This window comes from Sinohyriopsis cumingii, chromosome 6 (genome assembly GCF_028554795.1).
Source record: "Sinohyriopsis cumingii isolate HCF-2022 chromosome 6, ASM2855479v2, whole genome shotgun sequence".
NCBI classification, from domain to species: Eukaryota; Metazoa; Mollusca; class Bivalvia; order Unionida; family Unionidae; genus Sinohyriopsis; species Sinohyriopsis cumingii.
In genome coordinates, this window is record NC_142966.1 from 43,136,382 (window position 1) to 43,151,189 (window position 14,808).

Here is a 14,808-nt window from a genome sequence, read left to right on the forward strand (position 1 = left end):
CATAGAAAGACAAGGATGTCTCAAGAGGGTACTTGTGTATGGACCGGCAGTTAGAAGGAGTTTAAGAAGAAGAAGAAGAAGATGTGACAGATGCCATCTATGTTAATATTAATATTAACATAAACCCAAAGGCCCTTTTCAGGGCCAGCCATATTTCTCGAAAAGAGATAGCCTTTCCATTGCCTACCCCTTTTTTAAAAAAATTAAAAAAAAAAAAATCCCATGTTCAATTTCCCTTGACGCTATAAAGTCCCACCCTGTTTAAATTCCTTTGTAGCTAAACCGTCCCACGATTTTTCTCCATGTTAATTTCCCTTGACGCTAATCTGACCCACGATTTTTCTCCATGTTAAATTTCCCTTGACGCTAATCTGACCCAGGGGTCTCTGTAATGCTAATTCCCATTGACGGTAAAGTGCCCCCATTTACTACTCACACACAATCGAACAAACACACACTAAACCATACCTTCTAGTCCATATTCAAGTTCCCTGCAGCCGATTGTGCATCAGCTATAATTTTTATAGTTTTAGAATGCTATCCGGCTTTTCGTTAGAAAACCACTTGTAAATCTGCAATGCCTTTGTTCATATATAATTGATTAACTTATTCAAAACTGATCTATGAGTAAACTCTCCTTAAGTGTACCTAATAGAGGAGAATTCAGAACTGCAGATTTATGAATTTTTGTACGAATCTATAATGGAGGTCAAAGGTGTTTTTCGCATCTTTCAGACTTGACACACCTCTTTGATATACTATCACCCATTCTAACTTCCGCCTAATGAATACACATGGGAAAATAGTATAATGTTGCATATCTGATTACATCGATTCTCCGAGAGGGAGATCGATTTGTTTGGAGGTCATTGATACGTATTGCGGAAATGACTATAATTTTGGTGTGACTCCATTATTATATAATTCCATATGGTGTGCAGTTCCTATATAATATTAAGTCGACAATACTTTTACAAGTCGGTCAGTTCTAATCAGGAACGATAGGATCAAGTCTAGGATAATGGCAGGTAAGTAAAACACAGATACAATACTTAATCTGAGCGTTATTTATTTGAAATATAATCGTGTTTACCAATTATCAGAAAATTATATACGAAGTATTAGCATTGAGATATATGTAAACCATATGGTTATTAACGCTTTTCAGTAGTGTCTATTCACTCATAATTTTAACAATGTCTTATCTCTTTAAAGCATCAACGAGTCAGAAGTATTCATTTACCAATATTTTCAGAAGAAGACTACAGCTTGTAATGCCATAGAAACATATTTTTTTCTCCTTTAAATTAATGCAGATTAGACGTTTTAGCCACGTTAGTTATTTATAATTTTTTACTTCTTTCCTAGCCATGAACACGTTGTTAGTCTTCTGCATACTTGCATTACTTTCCACCGTCGGCATGGTCTCCGGCTTCATTGGGGGAGGTGGTCAGAGCGGTTTCGGAGGTGAGTGCCTTATCATTATCATTCAACTCTGAAGACTCGTTTCATACACTTATATTAATAACCAAATAATAATAGACGTTTCTTCATACAATATTTTATTTCTTAGGCAGTAGCAATACCTCATAAGCATGAGTCAATAATGTCTGCTCTTCTACTAGCCCATGACTGAGAGAGATCTAATGCGATATAACTTGATATTTTGTCTTGATTAATTAATAAATGGGCTATGTTATTCACAGTATCTAATATTTCACTTTATAAAGTTTTAATCTTCAGGGTAAACGGCACTCAACAAAATGTCTGTCATATTGTAACATTTTAGTCAGCACAAATGGGAGTCTTATTATCTCTACTTCTTGCAAGGAATAAATCATTGCATTGTAAAATGATGATTATAATTGGAATAATAATTTAAACATGTGCAATTCAGTCACCAGCATCATCATTATATAAAGTGCTGGTTTCAGCTTCACTACCATTTCCTTCAGATCTTAGTATTCCAAGTACTTGTAAATTGACATCGTTTCGTTTGTTAAAGACCTTTGTGATCAAACAGCACTGACTGACAAGAGGTCGTTTTAAAACGTTGGTATTTGGATACCTGAATACGATTATTATCCCCATTTCTGGAAGAAATATAATATCTGAAAACCATTTTGCATATACATCACAAGACTATCGATATTTAATAAAATTTGGAGATAGATGAGAAACAGATTTGGAAAAATGTGTGACAAATTTCCGAAAAAAGTTTAGTTCTGTAATATTTCGACAACATTAACACCCTCTGTATTCACTTCATCATCGCTACCTCTTTCTCCTTTCAGTTATCTTCCTGATTATTATCCTCATAATATTTATGCAAGGATCTCATCTTGGAAAATAGAAAGCAGACATGGAAACTGAAGGTAAACATAATTTGTATATATAAAACATGCAGCATTCTTTGTGAATATGATCACAATTTCTGGAAAACAGTTTTAGAGAAAACATCAGAACTTGATATATTTTGTGTTTTTGTTTCAAAGCGAACGAAGTTTGAAAACAGTGATTACTTTCTTTCATTACCTTTTTTTGACATTGGGGTCTTTGGAAGCGATTTACTCGAGTCAATCAATTCATTATTTTTTTCATCTAAAGGCATTTCTATACCAAACATATGCAGTAGTCTAGTTGAACATGTTGAATTTAGGTTATCCTAAGAGACATTGAGATAATACAAATATTCCGTCTCCTTTTTTGTCGTCTGTCTCCCATTAAAGTGTAAGCGTAAATAAGATACATATAATACATATTTGATGCTATGATATCCACAATATCAATGAAGGTAAGTAAGAACTTGTTCTTATATTAATCCACATTCGTATTTTATACATCTGCAACGTCTCGTCTTAATAAAATAGTCTATATGTCGAAATTGTAACCTTTGCTTTGACATTGGGGTCTTTGGAAGCAATTTACTCGAGTCAATGAATTCATTATTTTTTTCATCTAAAACCATTTCTTCGCCAAACATATGCAATAGTCTACTTGAAAATGTTGCATTTAGGTTATCCTAAGAGACATTGAGATAACAGCGTAAATAAGATACATATAATACATATTTGGTGCTATGATATCCACAATATCAATGAAGGTAAGTAAGAACTTGTTCTTATATTAATCTACATTCGTGTTTTATACAACTGCAACGTCTCGTCTTAATAAATTAGTTTATGTGTCGAAATTGTAACCGTATATATAAAAATAGATAAAGGATTACATCTTATACCATGATGGTTAATAAATGAGTTTCAATCTTTGCAGGAATACCAAGTTTCATAATTTGGATCGGCATGAAAATTGGAACCTTTCGAAGAAGACCTTATAGGCATACAACAAAGGCAAACTGTTTCAAGCATATTCGAATGTTATTTTTTTAAATAAAATAGATTAATTTCAAAATGGCATATGTTATATTTAGATGATAGCACGAATAATATGTCCCTTTCTCCCTCTTTATTTCATCCTGAGAAATTTTATCGAATAGGTAAACATTTAGACACACACGAACTAGTGTATATATATATATATAGTTATTAAACTCTGTACATACCTATGGATTTACACTTTCCTGCTTAGTCATAGTGTGGCTTTTTCTGATCTTAATTTTGCTCTCTTTACATTTCGTCATGAAGTAAATCGAGTTTAGCGTATATTATGCCAATTGAAACTCTTATTTTTACTACTGTTATGAATTCACTATTAGCAGTTGTCACTGGTCTGTTCCATATAAAATGATAAGGACTCTCACGCTATTAAATATATCCGAATATATTTTTGCGTCAGATATTCTAGTACTTTAGACACCAATATAATTGTACATAATACGCCAACTTCCTTATCAATTAATAATGCCTCTTCCATACAATGTGATCTGAGTCGATATATTACTTGAATTGAGGATTGGTGAAAAAGAAAATAGGGTAGTAATAAGTGAATATCTGACAATATGCATTTTTTTGGGGACATTTAATAGAATTTGCGAAATAGAAATATAACCATAAATCAATTGCCATTAATGATACGGTTTTGAAGTTCTGGATTTTAAATATTCAGAAGGATCTTTCCGGAATACTTGACTTTTCCTATAACCTTGCATTGAACAAAGGAAGTCTACATATTCTGATGCTAAAACGTTGAACTCACTTTATGCTTACATTCGATCTGCTAATTCAATTAACTCATTTAAACATAATAAAAACATTGAGATTTATTGTAAAACTCATTTCTAATTTATTATTTTCTTATTTTTCAGTTTTTATATTACTAAATTTGTAAACGTATATATAAAATGTCATTACATACACTCAGTATGAACGTCACTATACTATTTTACCTAATAATTTATATTGGCAAAATGTAATACAGATGCTAACTAAGCTAAATGCCACAATCCTAAATGTGTATCTAAGCGAAGTAATCAAAAGCTACAACATATACAAACATTTCTTCTTAGAGGCTCTTGAAAACATTAGAGAGGTAACACACAAATTCATCAAGGCAGTTGAATTTACCTTTCACAGTGCATTATGTTATGTATTTGAAAATGTGTCTACTTGTATGCAATCATTTTCATGCAAAACCAATGGGTATGAAGTATCTGGTGTTACACATGACGTCTTCAGTCGATGGCTTCAAGGGAATTAGTAGAATGTTACTAATTGAGAGAAGCTGACTACATTTCGATATTCTTCTTCTTCCTCCATTCTTCTTCTTCTCCTTTATCCTCTTCTTCTTCTTCATCCTCTTCTTCTTCTTCTTCTTCTTCTTCTTCTTCTTCTTCTTCTTCTTCTTATTATTATTATTATTATTATTATTATTGTTATTATTATTATTTAACTGTAAATAAATGTCACCCTGAAAATGTTACCGAAAAAGAATCATAGCCAAAGTAAGTCAAATTTAAATATATATATATTTAAATCAAACAAAAAGTATACATTTTGAAGAATAAATCCATATACTTATTACGTTCCTCACATCTACGACAGTATAGACCGTAACACATGAATTTCTGTATTAAATGTGCTGATGTGCGAGTAGTCTTGGATGAGCTGATGTGCCAAAAGTCTGGATTTATCACAATGTTATAATCCAGAAAGACCTTGAATGAATTCACAATAATAACAAAATAGCAAGGTGGTTCAAATATGTAAATAAGCACTATGCAATTCAAATGAATTATTTTAAATACATCATTTCTCCCCTTTGTAGGTTACAAAAATTCAGATCTGACCTTAAAGTTGAATTGAAAAACTTATATTTATCAAAACCTTATATAAAAGTCGAAGAAACATTAAAACGGCAAAGATGAGGGTTAAATGTTCGATTCCAGCCCATCGAAATTCAAACATCTGTCAGCAATCTCTTTATAACTTACAAACAAGGCAAGAAGCCAAATATACCTTCTAGAACCTTCTAAGGTCAACATGACATTTCAACATGTTTACAGTATCTTGACGACGATTCTATAAGTATCTATCCAAATGCATTGAGACATCTTTCATTTCAATTTAGTAATGTTATACATTTCTCATTGATAACTGAAGCAATTGTTTGCATGTTTTTTAACAATTAAACACCTAAGACAGTAAGCACAGCACAACACAAGTTCCGTTGACACACTTCAATATTGCTGTCACTAATATTTGTCATCAAAACATATATATTTTGCAGTATTTACACGCAATCCAGAACATTTTGAATGATGATATCAAAGAGTTAACACAGACATCAGAGTTCTATGAACCGTCAATGCAACGATGAGTATCATCAATGTATTTAGTCAGAAACTTTTCATATTACCTTCTCTTATTCCAATAATATTAAACTGTTTCGCATCTTATGTGCTTACAAAGATACATACAGGAGGGCATTATATGAGGAGCCTATATTTTGTTCTCAATACAATAATTTGATATCTGCCTAATAAGAGCCTTGTCCATTGTGAATAGCAGATCATTTGATGTTTTATTATTATGTTTTTAATTCTTCATCTATTCTTTACCAATTAAATAAAATTCACAATTTTATCAATAAATGACGATGCGAGTTCGTAAAATAATTTTTTAACATCGTTTCGTTGATATAAGCCAGTAATTGTTTCTTAACGTTTCAGATCTGGTCGCCAATGCGTCCTCATTATATGATCCCTGTCAGAATCTTATATGTACCTGTGTAATTGCAAAAAAAGTAATTATTTATCAGCGATATATGTGTCTTGAGAGTGAAACATATTGGTTAGGTTTATCCTTCTTTTATATATATATATATATGCCATTCTGTGTACGTGTAAGATATTTCGTTAACTTAATACCCAACAATAAAATAATACATTATGAAATATACAATATCCTCACGTAGATATCAGTAAGATTTAATATCCATGCCAAGAGAATATTGGATTTGTATCTGCACAATGTTTCAATGGTCGATTAAATAAATGATTCTGTAAATTTTTAAGTTCCAGAAATTATGTATGACTTAATACTGTTTCATTATCGAGATCATATTATTGACGCTTTGATATAAATCCATATAAAATAATTTTCCTCTTCTAGAAAGGTCGCCCAGACTCTTATACAAAAATTGGTCTTAACAGTCGGTGTCGAATGTCACGTATGTCATCATTGTACTTATGCGATTATATTTTTAAGTTGCAGAGGTATTACGTAAATATCTCTCTTTCTTTAGCCAATATATCAATGGAACTAGCTCTTGCTCCTTTCATATTTTCTTGTAGAGATCTTCTAAAGCTTTACTTTTTTCTTCAAATTTTATGTTCTGTTTGAATTGCCGGCATGCTCTAAATTTATTATATATATTTATTTAATTTTCCTGTCATTGTTGCGTTTTAGTAATTAAACATTGATTTGAACGTGTTGCTGGTCTTGATTCTTTAGGTAGCAATGCAATTAAATGTTGATCATTTACAGGAAGTATTAAATCAAAGCAACGTTACCCCCACAAGAGTTTGTTATGTGATGTATAACGTTTTCATTATATGATTATCTTGGAGTGAAATACAAAGACAAGAATGACAACAAAACTTAGAACTAAACATATTACTAATTTCTTAGTATGGCCGACGTGCAGTGAGTGGAGTATCTTAATATAGAGTCTACCTAATATACAAGCGTGGTTTAAATGTTAACTTACAGAAGTTAATAAACTCGCCTCTGTTCACAGAAGAACGTGGACATAAACTAGGCTTGCAACTGACAGTACTTCATCCAACCATAACATACGTACGCGGTGAATATATGATTGAAATCTGACTCAAAAGAAATGTTTTTACATCTTCTGTACAGTCTACTGTTACAGATCAAAAAGTGCAAATATTCGCTCAAAATTACATTACAGTAAATATGGGAATTTCTGCATTAATTAAACATATTTTCCAAATGATATCGAAACAATGTAATATTTATTTGTGAAAGTCCCATTTTACGGTGAACATGGAAAAAAGTTCCAGGCCTACACTATCCATTAATGTGTACCGTATCCAACAATGTCACATCACATTCATTGGACATTCTCTCTTCTTTTATTTATAGTTTGTAAAAAAAGATGTATTTTCTACTTTTGCTAGTTTAACTTTGTTGACGACTACATTAACGCACAACAAATGAAATGTGAAACGTCTGTTTGAGTGAACGAAATTGTTCCGTCTTCTTTTCACTTTAATAATTTCCACTCAAATAAAAACTATGTGAATAAATGAATTTCAAATTTGCAATATTGTCCAGCAACAATTTAATTCAGATTAAAATGTAATGAAAACTGTACGGTGTTATTACTGGATTTGAACTGGATCTTCCTTCAAAATTACACAGATAATCTTAACATTTCGTGCAGTATTTGTTGACTGGGTATTGTAACTGCCTATTATTGGCTAATTGTGTATACCTCAAAATATTAGATACATACAAGGATTGTTGTGTTGTACTGCTATTGAAGATGTTTAGCAACTACTGAATATATCAAATGTCTACACTATGCTAATTATTTCATGTGTCACAATTTTATACACAGATCGAGTAAACGTATTATTATATTGCATGCTTTCTATAAATCCTGTATAAATCGTTGATGATCAGACTAGCGATTTACATGTTATTGACAGAATAAATGTATCACTAAAATTAAGTATTATTATTATGTTTTGTATTATTACTATTATTATTATTATTATTATTATTATTAAGTAGAACATCAATTTGATTGACCTATATGTCATCTGAACACTCTTCTGTTCACTCTGATAAAGATATATACACACTTGTAGAAAAACAGGATATTTACAAACCAATTATACTGACTATAAAACGATTGCAATTGCCAAGTCAGCTGTGTCAGAAAGACATCTACTTTACCGATGGCACCCTGACTAACCAAAGCCTGTAAGGGAAATACCTTACCTTTCACGACTATTCACGACGTCAGGGAGATAAATCACGCTGGAGAAACTTTGCACAGCTATTTCAGACCCCTTGGTTATGTATCGTAAGTAGCAGATGTGGATCATGTAATGGCATAGGGAATTGTATATGCATGGCCAATTGGCATTGGTGTTATGGTATAGTTGACGTTTCTATTTAATAAAATGCATCGTCCCTTGAAATAAATTGTACATCTGCCAATTGTAATCTCCCAGGACTACATGGGCAAATTATAACTGAAAGCTTATGAGATTATCGCGTAAGATACTTGATACATATATAATATTTATAAAGGGATTTCCTCTACCTATAATCTCAAGGATCTTATTCATAGGATGTTAATGGTATCAACTGTAAGAAACTTAAATAATGGGATGAAATAATTACTGGTATTGACAATGATACAACAATCTACAGTGAAAACAGTAAATATAAAGCAACATTTATGTGAGATATATCCAGGAAAATTTATATAGATCATTCTCGGTTCAACAGAGATTGGAATGGCGCTGAAATGCAATTCACAACTGAATCACTTGAATATCAGATTCAACTGAACCATGTATATATCTTCTACAAGAAGGAAGCAAACACAGTGGGAATTAGAAGAAACACATGGCTTGGTTGGCATGACTCTCGTCAAATAGTCAATGGCAATTAGAACATAAAACATTTCTTTTCTCTGGCATGGTTCTCTTCAAATATTGAATACAAATTAGAACAATAGGCTGCATACTAATATTTTATTTATTTATTATCATTATTATTATTATTATTATTATTATTATTATTATTATTATTATTATTGTTGTTGTTGTTGTTGTTGTTGTTGTTATCTCTGATTTCAATTGCTGTTATATCGTTCAAATAAATGATCATTAGTAAGGGCCCTTCATTACTCTAATTTGTCTCTGTTCAACAAAAATGACCGTATTAATTAGTTTTACATTCCTTTGTCATCAATCCAGGTAAATTAGAGAATCATCCTTATCTCCATGTTCTAATCAGATTAATAGGCCAAAATATTCTTGCATCTCTTCCGTTCTTTACTTTTTCCTACTTGAATGTAAGTAATTTTCTGTATATCTCTATTTTCATTTTGCATCACAAGTAAGTTCATATTCGTATCCATGTATGCATACAAAAATCGGTTTTGCTGTAAAGAATAGTAAACAAAACTTCAACTTTCTTGAAAACAAAAATGTCACTCAGGTCAGGCATATACGGTAAATGCGTCGAATAAACTCAACGCCATGTCGTGTGAGGTGTCATCATTGAGCAACATGAACGAGAGGTTGAAAGGACGCAAACACACAAAGGGACAAAAAAGGAAGAAGTGACACTTACGGAGACAAAGACATCATATGGATTATCTAAGCCTAGCATCTGCGAGTACAGATTGGTAGCCGTATATGGCATGCGACCTGGTTCAGTCCGCTTATTTACATAATTGTGATCTGAATTTAACAAATGCTTATCATGCCTCAGCCCTAAAGGATATCGTACATGCCAAATATAAACATTGCATATCCAGGGAGTTAAAAAAGATAAGCCACTGTCAACGATGTCAATGAATACTCTTTTGATACCTTTACCTTATGATAACCACACACACACACACACACACACACACACACACACATACACACACACACACATATATATATATACGCATATATAAACTATTAGCAAGATTTAGTACTTCAAGCAAAATAAAGTCTTGTTTTAATGACCTTACATGGCCTAATGTAGAAGATAAACTCTTTATCAACTCTCAACATAATTGTTTATCGCTCGGTCCGGTTAATTATTTTTTATGTTGTAATATCCGCTCATTGTCTTATTTTGCATCCATATTTCCATTATTTTCATTCCAGGCTTCGCGAAATTATAATGCCCATTTACGAAATATTATTCTCTTTTTATTATCCTGTTGTTTCTTTTCGTTTGTATTAAAAATGCATATATTTCGCCATTCTTCTATTTCCTTATCCTTTCTCACATTCTTTATAATTGGTTGTTCTTTTTTATTTCCGTCATTCATTACGCCTACTCTTTAAGTTAGTTATCAACATTGATTGTACATTGATTTTATTTACTGAACTGACTGATAACATCGAAAACTAAATAAAATAGATTTTCAATAGCAATGTGTTTCTATAAATTCCCTTTCAAAAAGGAATTAGCTCCCTAACTGGTTTTCATAGTACAAATAAGGCCTCTGTCTATGTCGAGTTATTGTATTGCATTTATATTTGGAAACGTGTCAAATAGTGCAGTTACATGAATAAGACTTGTAAGTACCTGAGAAACTTTCAAAAACTTTTAGTAATACCCACTGTAAATGTGCGATGAAGGGTATGTTAAATTTTAATACTTATCGCAATGAACGTACCAGTGTTTCAAAACTGGTTCAAAACCTTTTCCTCTACAATAAACTTTTTAATTTTTCTCATTACATATCTATCCTAATCCCATTGAAAGACGGGTATAGAAATGTACTTCATAGTATATAAGATACAGCATTCGATTCGGTCTTTTGCTGAGGGTTATTTCACAAGTTTCATAGCCATGTAATGCTAGGAAAGACCTGGCGCATCCTGAAAGTCTCGGTCAAACAGTCTAAATATTTTACTATTGGGCATGGCATACAAAAATATCCGCACCTTATCTGTGTGGCTCCCGATGTACGTTTGATTTGCGTCTCATTAGTCATTTTAGCAGACGACACATCACAGAAAAGACTGGTTCCCATCACTCAATGCAACATTTGCTTGATAAAGATTTGAACTACGCTCAAAGGTGTTTCCATAGATATGACCCAAACAAAAGTACTGACGTGCTCCCCTAAAATCAATTGGTGCTATACAAGAAGCATGACACATAGTTAACATACATTCATTCCTTTTATGCCATTTTCATCATAGGCGGCGAACGAGTCCGTTATGAAGCCATAGAATTTATCAGTATCGTGTACCAATGCAGGCATAACGTGGATGTGCTCCACTGACAAACAACCTTACTACAACAAATAATGTGGATATGTTGCCATATCTGTAAGGAGACCTCGTCAGTGTATAACATGTGCAGGAAAAGATAATCCAACCCACAAACCACCAAAACCCAAACAAACAAACAAAACCAAAAACATAAATACTGTAAACCTGGAACATGTTTACCAGAACAGATATTAGAGCTCCAATGTACTCGCATATGTTGTATCACATATCCTATACAAAGTGGATCCGTCTGAGAGTAGGCGGAACCTTATTAATTACAGGGTGATGTCTGTGTAAAATAATTGAAGTAGTTTAGTTATTAAAAATTAATTAATAATAAATACGCAGTTAATAATTTCATTGCACATGTTTACAACTGAACTTTAATTACACATCGGTTTGCTATCACTAAATGTCTTGTGGAACGATATCCTCAACTGCTGAAAAATGTTGTTATAATGTCAAAAGTTGCTTTCGCTCTATACATTTATCTATGCATATTTCGATTTATTTTTCACTCAGGCACATCCTTTTACACCATTAACTTCATCTCTTTTTCCGTCAAGTACGATCTAGCGTGGTATCTCGTCGCATGGTCCATTTTATCCTCTCCTCTGAACAACATTTTCTGCATCAGAGTTCTGCATCATTTCGTTTTCCGATACGGAGCCGGCGCGTTTCAAATATGTATGAATATTTTATTTTTAATCATTCCGTAGCATATTTCTCAATGTCTGCCTGTAGAACCCTCTCCATCTCACTCTAGCTCTCATGCAGGTTAAAATTACATTCTTTGTGATGATTTTGTTTAAGGTTTCTTCAAAACTGCTGTTTTAGAATTTAGTGCATGCATATGCATCGGCTGCACCATCAATTTGTTATCGTTGGTATCTTTCATTCCCCTCCCCATATTATCATTTGGCTTGAACTGGATCATATATCTTGTCATACGGATGTTTCTTGTGCTTGGGTCTCGGGTGGACTTAGATCCATAATCGGTCATAATATTCTCTGCTAATGATTTCTTTCTAATTTCTCCTCGGTTTACCACTCAATTGCAGAGAAGCTTCAGGATCCACGGCCTTGCTAATCCTGGAATAATGGCATCATCTTTAAAAACGCTAAATATAGCTTTAACAATGATTGCTATGTTTCAGTTTCCTTGTATTTTATATGTCGTTGCTTGGAAGTTATAAAAATGGTCTAATCATTTAATAATGTCTTTTCACAAAAGGTGAGTCTATTTGATAAAGTAATGACATATTAGCTGATAGTTTTAAGTTCATACGTGGATAGGTTGAAAGTATGCGTTTTAAACCATGCGTGTACCATTTTTATGTACATTTACACATACTGCCTTTTAAACAAATGTTTCTGCCGATTTAGTAAAGCAGGTGCATATTATATACGCAGATGTTGTGATAAGAATGATATTTATGTGGGTGCAATGTATTATTCTAATATTAATATACATTCGTTTTAAACAACTACAGTGTTTTTAAGCATATGTGCACCGACTGTCGTACAAAATAATGGATGCATAAAAATATAAGAAAATTACAGTTTCTATAATGTGTACAAATAAAACAATTATAATTTATACTATTTCTGAAAAATGTTCGAGTTTAAAATTGACAAATGTTTCGTTCCGATTGTTAATTAATTAAATTAATATATCAAACATCCACCTTCATAGCACTGTTTATATCTGTCTCTGACACTTTCTTTTTCACAACAATAATATGTTTTGCTGTCACTTTAAAGAGACGGTGGGCATATATGTATCTATGATATATTAAGCATGGGCCATGTTCGTTTGATAAATCTTTATGTGTTGCTAATATATGATGTGTAGAATCATAAAGGTCAGAGTTTCACAAAATCATAAAAATGATGTTTTGAACTTTGAAACATTGATGCGCTGGAAAAAGCTCTCCGTAATCACTTGCGAGAAAGAAAAAAGAGGTATGAAGATTTCGAGAGACATTTGCCAGAAATAAAAAGAAGAATCGGTAAAACACGTTTTTAAGAACAAGGCAGTCTATATATTGCAAAGTTTTCGAATCCTTTCAAGTCATCTCCAGATATAATCATTCATTTTCAGACAATTTCAGAGACTTAGCAGTCTTGCAATATGAATTCAAATCTATAGTCCAACTAGATTTAGTCATTGATCCTACTAATATCAGTATAATATAGTGAGGGCATTATCAACATCCAAACTTTAACTTCAGTCGAACAATGTGTAGGCAATCCAAATATCGTATTTTGTTCTGAAATAATAAATAATTTTTTCCTGATCCCTCTTCTAATATTTATGATATTTTGAGTAAATACAAACGGATCGAATGCGGGTTCAGTTACTATATGGATAATGTCCTTTAATATTTAAATAAAGGAACCGGCATAGTCCAATTTAGCCTGCATTTGTAGTTTTAGATACATATGTGCTCACTTTACTTGATTAATAAGTCTGTTCATATAACAAAGTGCAGATCTTTAAAAAAAAGAGTAATATGAGTTGTGTTAGAAGTAATAGAAGTTATCTCTTTTATTTTTTCTCATTGTTCTCTCTGTCGTTTCTTTATGTTTTGCATTATATTCACTGATAGCCAGCTCCTAAAGTTTAGACGTGTCAGCGTGTTAATAATTAAACAACTGTAAAGTTATCTTCATGAGAAATTGTTCATTATAATTTTTTTGATCGAATGCTATGGTATCAACAAACAAAACTATTTCGATGATTGTTTTCATTCGTCTACTATCATACTTTTGATGTGCGACTTTACCCAACTTTGTTAAAAAAGGAAGAAAGAAACAATATATTTATCTGAATTAAGATGTACCGATCACTAATGTGCAACCACATTCAATCGAACAAACACACTCTAAACCATACCTTCTAGTCCATATTTAAGTTCCCTGGAGCCGATTGTGCATCAGCAATAATTTTAATAGTTTTAGAATGATTTTCGGCTTTTTGTTAGAGTACCACTTGTAAATCTGCAATGCCTTTGTTCATATATAATTAACTTACTCAAAACTTATCTATGATATATGAGTAAATTCTCCTTAAGTGTACATATTAAAGGAGAATTCAGAACTGCAGATTTATGAATTTTTGTACGAATCAATAATGGAGGTCAAAGGTGTTTTTCGGATCTTTCAGACTTGACACACCTCTTTGATAGACTATCACCCATTCTAACTTCCGCCTAATGAATACACATGGGCAAATTGTATAATCTTGCATATCTGATTACATCGATTCTCAGAGAGAGAGAGATATATTTATTTGGTGGTCATTGATACGTATTGCGGAAATGACTATAATTTTGGTGTGACCCCATTATTATATA

The 14,808-nt window shown here is 32.2% G+C and overlaps 1 long non-coding RNA gene across 1 annotated transcript; it reads left to right on the forward strand.

Annotated features, from left to right (window-relative positions):
• The first annotated feature begins 991 nt into the window (after nt 1–991).
• On the forward strand, nt 992–3,403 carry LOC149796807 (uncharacterized). The gene is made up of 4 exons (XR_016421466.1): nt 992–1,028; nt 1,369–1,467; nt 2,295–2,375; nt 3,274–3,403. It is a non-coding gene; the product is annotated as an uncharacterized LOC149796807 (long non-coding RNA).
• Nucleotides 3,404–14,808: the final 11,405 nt, after the last annotated feature.